Source organism: Balaenoptera acutorostrata, chromosome 1 (assembly GCF_949987535.1).
Source record: "Balaenoptera acutorostrata chromosome 1, mBalAcu1.1, whole genome shotgun sequence".
Lineage (NCBI taxonomy): Eukaryota > Metazoa > Chordata > Mammalia > Artiodactyla > Balaenopteridae > Balaenoptera > Balaenoptera acutorostrata.
In genome coordinates, this window is record NC_080064.1 from 129,386,103 (window position 1) to 129,394,142 (window position 8,040).

Here is an 8,040-nt window from a genome sequence, read left to right on the forward strand (position 1 = left end):
CCATGGGCCTGGGTTGCAGGGAGACACCTCACTGCCTGCTCCATCACTCACCCTAATCTCTTCCGCTCAGTGTACAAGCCAAACTTCCCTCTCAGAAGCTCTTTCCTCAGTGAAAATCAACGCATGCAGAAGACACCAGTTAACTACCAACTCTGACATTTCACGACTCATGTATTTATTGTCTGAACCCTTAGGTTCAGAAACTTTCTCCATACCTAGTGCTATGATGAAAATTTTGGACATGGCTCTTTGTCCAGTGTCTTTCCTTAGAGTAGGTTCTTAAAAATGGAATCACTGCTGTGGACTTGAAACAAACAGACTGACAGATATTTCTCCAGCAAAGATGGGTTTATTTGGGATCAGCAGAGAATTTCAATTCGGGGTCTGCAATTATGAGGAGCAATGTGCAAGTCCCTAGCAAGGAAAGGCAAGGAGGATACTTTTATAGAGAGGAAAAGGAAGTTGGGAGTGCTATAGTAGTCCATAACTTTTCATTGGCTGAGTCCTTGCAGGAAAGGAAGAGGAGTCTTTCTTCTTCCTGTTGGACTGTGCTATGGTTGCAGGACATGAGAGCTCCCCCTTCTGGTCTCCCAACTTTATTTAACTGAGGTCTCTGTTTATTAAGTTTTCACACTGTAGAAAAGAGAATAAACATTTTTAAGGTTGTGATACAGATTGTTAGCAAATTGCTTCCAAAAAATTTTTACCAATTTATACTTCTACCAGCCAGTAACAGGGCTTCTACTTGAACCTTGACTCACTGCGCCTTCCGCTGAATAGTATTTTATCTATCTATCATTTATCTATTTTTCTATCATCTATCTATCTATCTATCTATCTATCTATCTATCTATCTGTAATCTATGTAGATATTTGTCCATATACTATATATGTGAAGTATATAATATATTTATATCTATATATCTATGTCTATGTTTATATTTATATAATTTCCCTGAGGCTGCTTTGATCACCATATCAAGTGAATTATGACTCAGTCCTCTCTCTCATATACATCACTGAGACTCTCAAACACCAAACATTCCAAAAATGCAAGGAAAGTAACACCCCCAAGACATTTGTTTAGTCAATGGTAATTGTGACAATTGTAACTGTTGACTGAATGCAAGGTATTCTTCCAGAGGTTGAAGTGGTATATTGCTAAGGAGTAGGTTAAGCTGTGAATGACCAAAAATCCAAAATACAGTGAGTTAAGCTAGATAGATTTTTCCCTCTTTCTCATACCAACAAAATCAGGAGTTAAGCAGGCCATGAATGGTATGAGATCCATTGAACCAGGTTGTATCCATTTTCCATTCCCAAGTTTGTACCCACATTCCATCCAGCAGGAGGAGAAAAGAGAAGTCATGTTTCTTCTTTCCTGAAGACATTTTGCAGAAGTTGTACATATTACTTCTTCCTACAGCTCATTGCCCAGAAGTGAGTCATACAGCCAAGTTCAGCTCCAAGGGAGGGTGAGAAATGCAGTCTTTTTTTTTTCCATGTGATCATTTTCCAGCTAAAAATCAGAGGAGTTAAGTAAAGAACAGATACCGAGGAACAAATACATTCCTGTCTCAGAGGCATATTAAGTATAATATATGATGTTTGTTATTAAATGACTTACAATTTATTTATCTCATGGAATGTCTATGTTCCTCCTTTACATAGAAAACACAATGCTGTGGATAATAGCCTACTGTTTTTGTTTCCTTTAATTATAGTCTGCTTTTCCTTTGACATAGATTATAGTTTTAGAGATATACTTCAAATTTGTTTTGGACTTCAAAAAGCTGTAACTTCTCATGCTTTGCTCTCTGGGCTTTGTTCCTAGCCCAGCCTCTCTGTCTGGCCATTAACTGATCTGAGAATAAACACTCAAATGCAGCAGGTGAGTTGTGAGCCTGGAAATTTGCTTCATATCCTTTACTTGAAAAAAGAAAAACAAAAATGTACTAAAACATCTGGAAGCAAAGAAAAAAGCTAAGAGAGAAGAAAGACAGCAAGTTTCTGTGATATGCATCTCAAGTTACACTGGATATAGCTACCATTATCCAAATTAAAAAAAAAACCTAATTTGGACAGGCCAAGGAGCTTTAATGGAAAGAAATATATCAGTAGACTCAGAGCAATTTACAGAGATGGGATTTCATCATGGTACTGTATATATCTTGTGCATCTCATCAAGTGCACAACAGCCCAAAAAAATAGTTTCTTAAATTACTGGTCAAATAAAGACAGTGACACAGATTTTATGGATTAGTGACATTAAATAAAGAACACGGTTAGCTTGAACAATGGATCCCAGAAGTCTTGAGTCTTTTCTTATCACCTATAACCACTTAGCAAATATTTTTTCTGCTGCCTGATTGGTTGGGCTAAATGTCTCTAATTTTGAGTCCATCTTTATTTCCAGCTTTCCTATCCCTCTCCTGAGCCACATATACATGCAGTGTACTCTATTCAAGAAATAATTTCTAAATGAAGCTATTTGCCTATAGTTGATACTCAATTCACATACATATGTTGATTGATGGCTTTTGTCTGAGGATTGTATGTGTTGAAAAAAAAAATCTATATACCACTTCACATCTACTAGGATGGCTATAAAACACACACACACACACACACACACACACACACACACCAAAACAGAAAGTAATCAGTGTTGGTGAGAATGTGGAGAAATTGGGACACTCATATATTGCAAGTAAGAATGCATAGTGGAGCAACCCCTGTGGAAAACAGTCTGTTAGCTCCTCAAAGAGCTAAATATAGAATTACATCACCCACCAATTGTGCTCTGGAAAAGAACTGAAAACAAGGGCTCAAACAGACACTTGTATACCAGTGTTCATTGCAGCATAATTTATAATAGGTGAAAAATTAAAATAGCTCAAGTGTTCAGTAACATTTGAATGGATATACAAAATGTTATGTGTAATACAATGGAATATTATTCAACCATATAAAGGAATAATATTCTGATACATTCTACAACATGATAAACCTTGAAAACATTAAGCCAGACACAATAGGACAAATATTATATGAGTTCACTTATATGAAATATCTAGAATAGGAAAATTCATAGAGCCAGAAGGTAAAGCAGAGGTCGACAGGGGCTGAGGGGATGCAGGAATGGGGAGTTATTGCTTTAATGGGTACGAAATTTGTTTGGGGTGATGAAAAGTTATGGAAAAAGATAATGGTAATGGTTCTATGATGTTGTGAGTATAATTAATGCCACTGAATTGAACTCCTAAAATGGTTAAAATTACAAATTTTTAATATATATTTTACTACAATGTAAAAAAATCTGTTGCTTTGGTCTTTCACATTAAAATGGTACTACATTTTATAGTTTACAAAAGATTGTCATGATATTTAATCCTCACAGTTCCACGAAGAGGGCAGAATATTTACCATTTCCTGCACCCTTGCCCTACCCCTGCTTTAATGATGATGAACTTGAAGTTTGGAGTGATCATGTGGTAACTTGCAGAGGTACCTCTCTTACCCAAGTCTCTTCAAGTGCTGATCTCCTAGGGATTCAAACTCTGGGAATTTTTCCATGGCTAGTTGATCTTCAGATTCTTCCAACCTAAGTTGTTGCCATAGACTTTTAGCCTCTGGTTATGACTGGCCTCCAGACCACCCCTAACTTTGAAGATCTGACCCTCTGACTGAATGATTGTTAAAGGAGTGTAAATTCGGTCAAAACCTGCCTGGAAAGGGATTTAATTTATACCTTCAGAAGATGCACAGGAAGAAGATGCACAAAAAATCAAATGGAGTGGATCTGATGTTTCCCAAAGCTGGGGCAAAAGTTGGGTTAGCCTGGAAAACTTAAGACAGCCTGGGAGTTGTAGATCAGGGTCTAAATCTTTTAGGGTCATTGAGAGCCCACGTTACTTCATTCGATTCTCACGAGAATGGAGGGAGAAATGGCAGAAGGAATGTTTTCTCCTTTTCACAGTTGAGAGAAGGTTAAGTGCTTGCTCAAGGTCATACAGTCAGACAGGACTAAGAGGAAAATAGACTCAGGTACCTTAACTTCTAGGTCAGGGCTCTTTCCATTATGCTGCAGCTGGCTGCTTCTAAGAGACCCAAAGCCAATGCCCAGAAAATGCCATGTAGAAGACTGCTGTTACTATTCTAAGTTTAAGTTGGGGAGGGGATGCAGTGGGTACAGCCAGAGGTGGAGTGTGGGGATGCCATCCTGCCATCATGGATATGGAATCTTTTTTATGGCTTATGCCACTCCAGCTGGCATAAACAAGACATAGCTAAAGATTAAATGTCCTGAACAGTATTAAACCATTAGATTTCTTGACACCACCTCCCAGAATTCTGTCCTGTTTACGTTCTCAATCAAGTTTCTGTTTATCAAATTTCTAAAATGTTCATGAGGAGATGTCCTCTTCCTGCCATTTGGCAGGGAGCAAATACTCTCTCATATGCTCTGGGAAGGAAAAAAATTCCTTTCAGTCCAGAGCTCAAGTTGCCAAGAATAAGCTGCGTTACCCCTACCCCTGCCTTGGGTGACCAATTTGTCCCAGTCTGCCTGGGACTTTTCCAGCTGAAAGTCCCGTGTCCTCCTTTTAACCCAGGACAAACTGGGGTAGTTGGTCATCCTACCATGGCCCTGATTTTCTGCATCACCTCCCCCGTGAATCCAGACCTCTTCCATTCCTACATTTAGGGCTAATTTTTGCAAAGTTGATCCTTCTAGGACAGGGGGTTGTTAATAGCAAATAGAAGTCCCATGAGATAGCCTGGGGCAGAGGGAGAGGGGGCTTTCCATGGATCTCCCAACTTAGGCATGATGGTGTTGATGGGAAGGAGTTCCCTCTTCCTGCTTCTAAGGGTGATGAATCAGATCCTGCAAAATGCTCTGTCCTCACTAGAAAGACATTCTGTGGCTCTATCTACATCTAACCAAGGCAGATGGATTGGTGAACTGAGCTTGATGGCCTTTTGCTCTGTGGGACAAAGAGAGTCCCCATGAAGCTACAGGACAGATTTTTCTGGGTCCTGGGCTTCCTGGTATGAGACTTGAGAGGCTCCTGGGAGTGGAAGAGAGGGGCTGTGGCTGGCTGGAAATGAGAGATATTGGTGCCACTCACTCCTGCCAGGAGGAAATTAGGACTATCCCATTGCCCCAGGGAAAATTTTTGATGTTTTTAGAATAGAACATTCTAGTAAAGTCAAGCAGGGAGCAATTACCTATGACATCAGTCTACCGTAGTAACTGAGAAGATTCAGCACAAACCAGTTTGTCCTTCATTTCTCTTGGCAAAGTAGGTCTGATGACTTTGGCTGGCTTTACCCGACTCAATGCGGCTGGCAGGTTGTCCCAGCAGATTAGATGAAGCGCTGCGCTAGCCGAGAGGTTAAAGCACTTGCTCAGATGCCCCCTTCCCAAGTGTTCCTATTTCCTTAGGACCGATTTCTCCTTTCAGGCTTAGATCCGGCCGCCTTTCTCTCCTGTCACAGGGTATTTGCTGCAGCTGGATTTGTTGATTTAAGGCGTGACTATTTGACAGCTCCGGGGGCGAGGGGAGGGGAAGGGACATCTAGTAGCATTTCAGCTTCACTGTCCTGCCGGGACCTTCCGTAAAGCAGAAGACGGATGCACTGCATGTGTGCGCAGCGCTTATGTAAGCTGCAGGGAGCAGCGCGGAGTGGAGAACGGGAAGACAGGCGGGGGCAGGGAGATCCGGTGAGGCAGGCCCAGCAGTGCGGATCCCAGCTTGGAAAGCTGCGCGTGGAGGTGCGGCAGGACTGTATTGCTGCAATGCAGAGACAGCAGCAGGGGCGGAGGAGGGTTTGTGAGCTCCTAGCTGCGGTGCTGGGATGCAAAGCCCTAATTTGGCAATGCTCAGCGGGTAGGGCTGAAGATGGTGGGAAAGCTGCCTTATTGGGGCTTGTTTGTGGCAATAGGTGGGGGTGTGCAGTGAGGGAAGGAGCGAGGAGGCAGAGGGGAGAGGAAAAGGCCAGAGGTCTTTGAGCTGCTTTGCCGGGGGAGGAATTAAAGCAGCAAGATTCTTCCTTATGATCTCAGCCAGACTCCTCCCCATCTTTGACTCTCCTAAACCATGGCCCACAGCTGCCCACCCCAGCACCTAGTAACTAGCAGAAGCTCTGCTGGAGTCATCATGTTTGGAGATACATGACGGCATCTGAGCTAAGTAGGCACCTCCATGTTGCACCAATCAGGTGGTTGCCATCCCACAATACTTCTTTTGAGTTTATTCTGCACAAGGTACCAGGCAAGACCTTTCAGGGCATATTCCTGCCCTCTGGGTCTTTCAGGATAATTGTAAGAAATAGGTAAGGGCCCAGATAAATAAAGCATACAGCTGAACATGGTACCTCAAACCCTTGAGGAAGATGCAAAGTGCCATATGTTTTTATCCTGTAGGTTCAAATACCTAACACCTTTCCTTCCAACTGATTTTCTGCTTTGAAGGAACAAAATATGGGTTATTTTGTATGATCACAGCAATCTGGTCAGGTTGTCAACAGGACAAAAGCTGTAGGTACATTTCAGCTTCTGTTCAACTTCAATAATTTTCACTCTCTTTTTGTTCTGGTAGAGAAAGCTGGCCTTTAAAATCAGACAGACCTGGGTAGAGATCTTGGCACTGTCATTTACTTGCTTTTTGTTATTGGGCAAGGAACTTCACTGTCAGTTTTCTCATCTGTTAAGTGGGGTTAAATAAAAAGTGGTTAAGAACACAAGCTCTGAAGTTAAACTGCCTGGGTTTGACTACACAATCTACTACTTATTAACTGTGATCTTAGGTAAGTCACTGAACCTCCTGGCATCTCAGTTTCTTCATCTGGAAAATGGGGACAATAGTACCTACCTCATGGGGTTGCTGTAATGATTAAATACGTTAATATGTGCATAGAGTTTAAAATAGTGGCTAACAAAGAATAAGTGTTTTATAATAATAATAGTGGCTAATAAAGAATAAGTGTTTTAAAATAATATAATAATTTTATAACAACAATAATTTCATCACAAGGTTGCTGTGAGGTATAGACAACATCCATAAAAGTACATGGAAAATAAATCTGAGTACATGTAATTGCCTCCTTCCTTTGCTTATCATGAGTTAGAAAACAACAGAAGAGCCCTTCTGCACTAACACTCTGAACCACATAACTAAGTCTTATATGGGTAGATAATTTTTTCTTCTTTTGCTACTGCTACTCTCCTTCTAAGAAAATGGAAGCTAAAGTTGACATAGGGAGTGATTATTAATATGATACAGTAGGTCTTAACAGTAAATACAGGAGTTATGCTAAAGTACAATTTTCAAAAAGGTAAAAACCATGACTCATATACAAATACACAATGAATAAATTTCAAACATTTTATTTAACCCATCAGTTAATTAGGGAATGAGTAAGATGCTAAAATCTGTTCAGAGGAGAATTTGAAGAACACACACACACACAGCATCAGGAATGTTGAAATGAATTCTCTAATAGATACAAAACTGGTTAATAGCCTATAGTGCCATAAAGTATAATACTTGGAGTTAACTTTTTTACAGGATGGAAATCAATCAAATCTCTACCAGACAAAATTCATTTGCATTTCTATAGACAAGAATAATTTGCTTTACTATCAGTTTTCTACAAGTTAACTTCTATTCATACAGATCTGTAAAATGGCCTAGTTTCTGAAAACAGATGAAGATACATACCCTATAGAAGCAATTAATCCCCAGAGAATCTGCTAGCTGATACCCAGATCTTCACTGAAAAAGCACCCAGTAAAGTCCCTAATAATTACAGATAAATCGAAAGATAAACTATCTCTTAAATTGGAAAGAAGGGATATTTATTTGTGAGAACTACTTACACTTGTAAGTTGACTGTATAAATTGAGGTGAATTTATATTTGTGATGTTACCTCATCAAACACCTTGGGGTTCCTAGGACCAAGACCATCCTCCTTCAAATGTGAGAGTCTAGAGGTGATAGCTGATACTAGGATTGCTAATAGCAGAAGCTGCTTTT

General features: G+C 40.3%; 1 long non-coding RNA gene across 1 annotated transcript; it reads right to left on the bottom strand.

Moving 5' to 3' along the window:
- Positions 1 to 353: 353 nt before the first annotated feature.
- Positions 354 to 5,701, bottom strand: LOC103007735 (uncharacterized). The gene is made up of 3 exons (XR_450182.2): positions 5,230 to 5,701; positions 1,336 to 1,519; positions 354 to 633 (listed from the first exon to the last, which is right to left on the bottom strand). It is a non-coding gene; the product is annotated as an uncharacterized LOC103007735 (long non-coding RNA).
- Between the last annotated feature and the right edge of the window lie 2,339 nt (positions 5,702 to 8,040).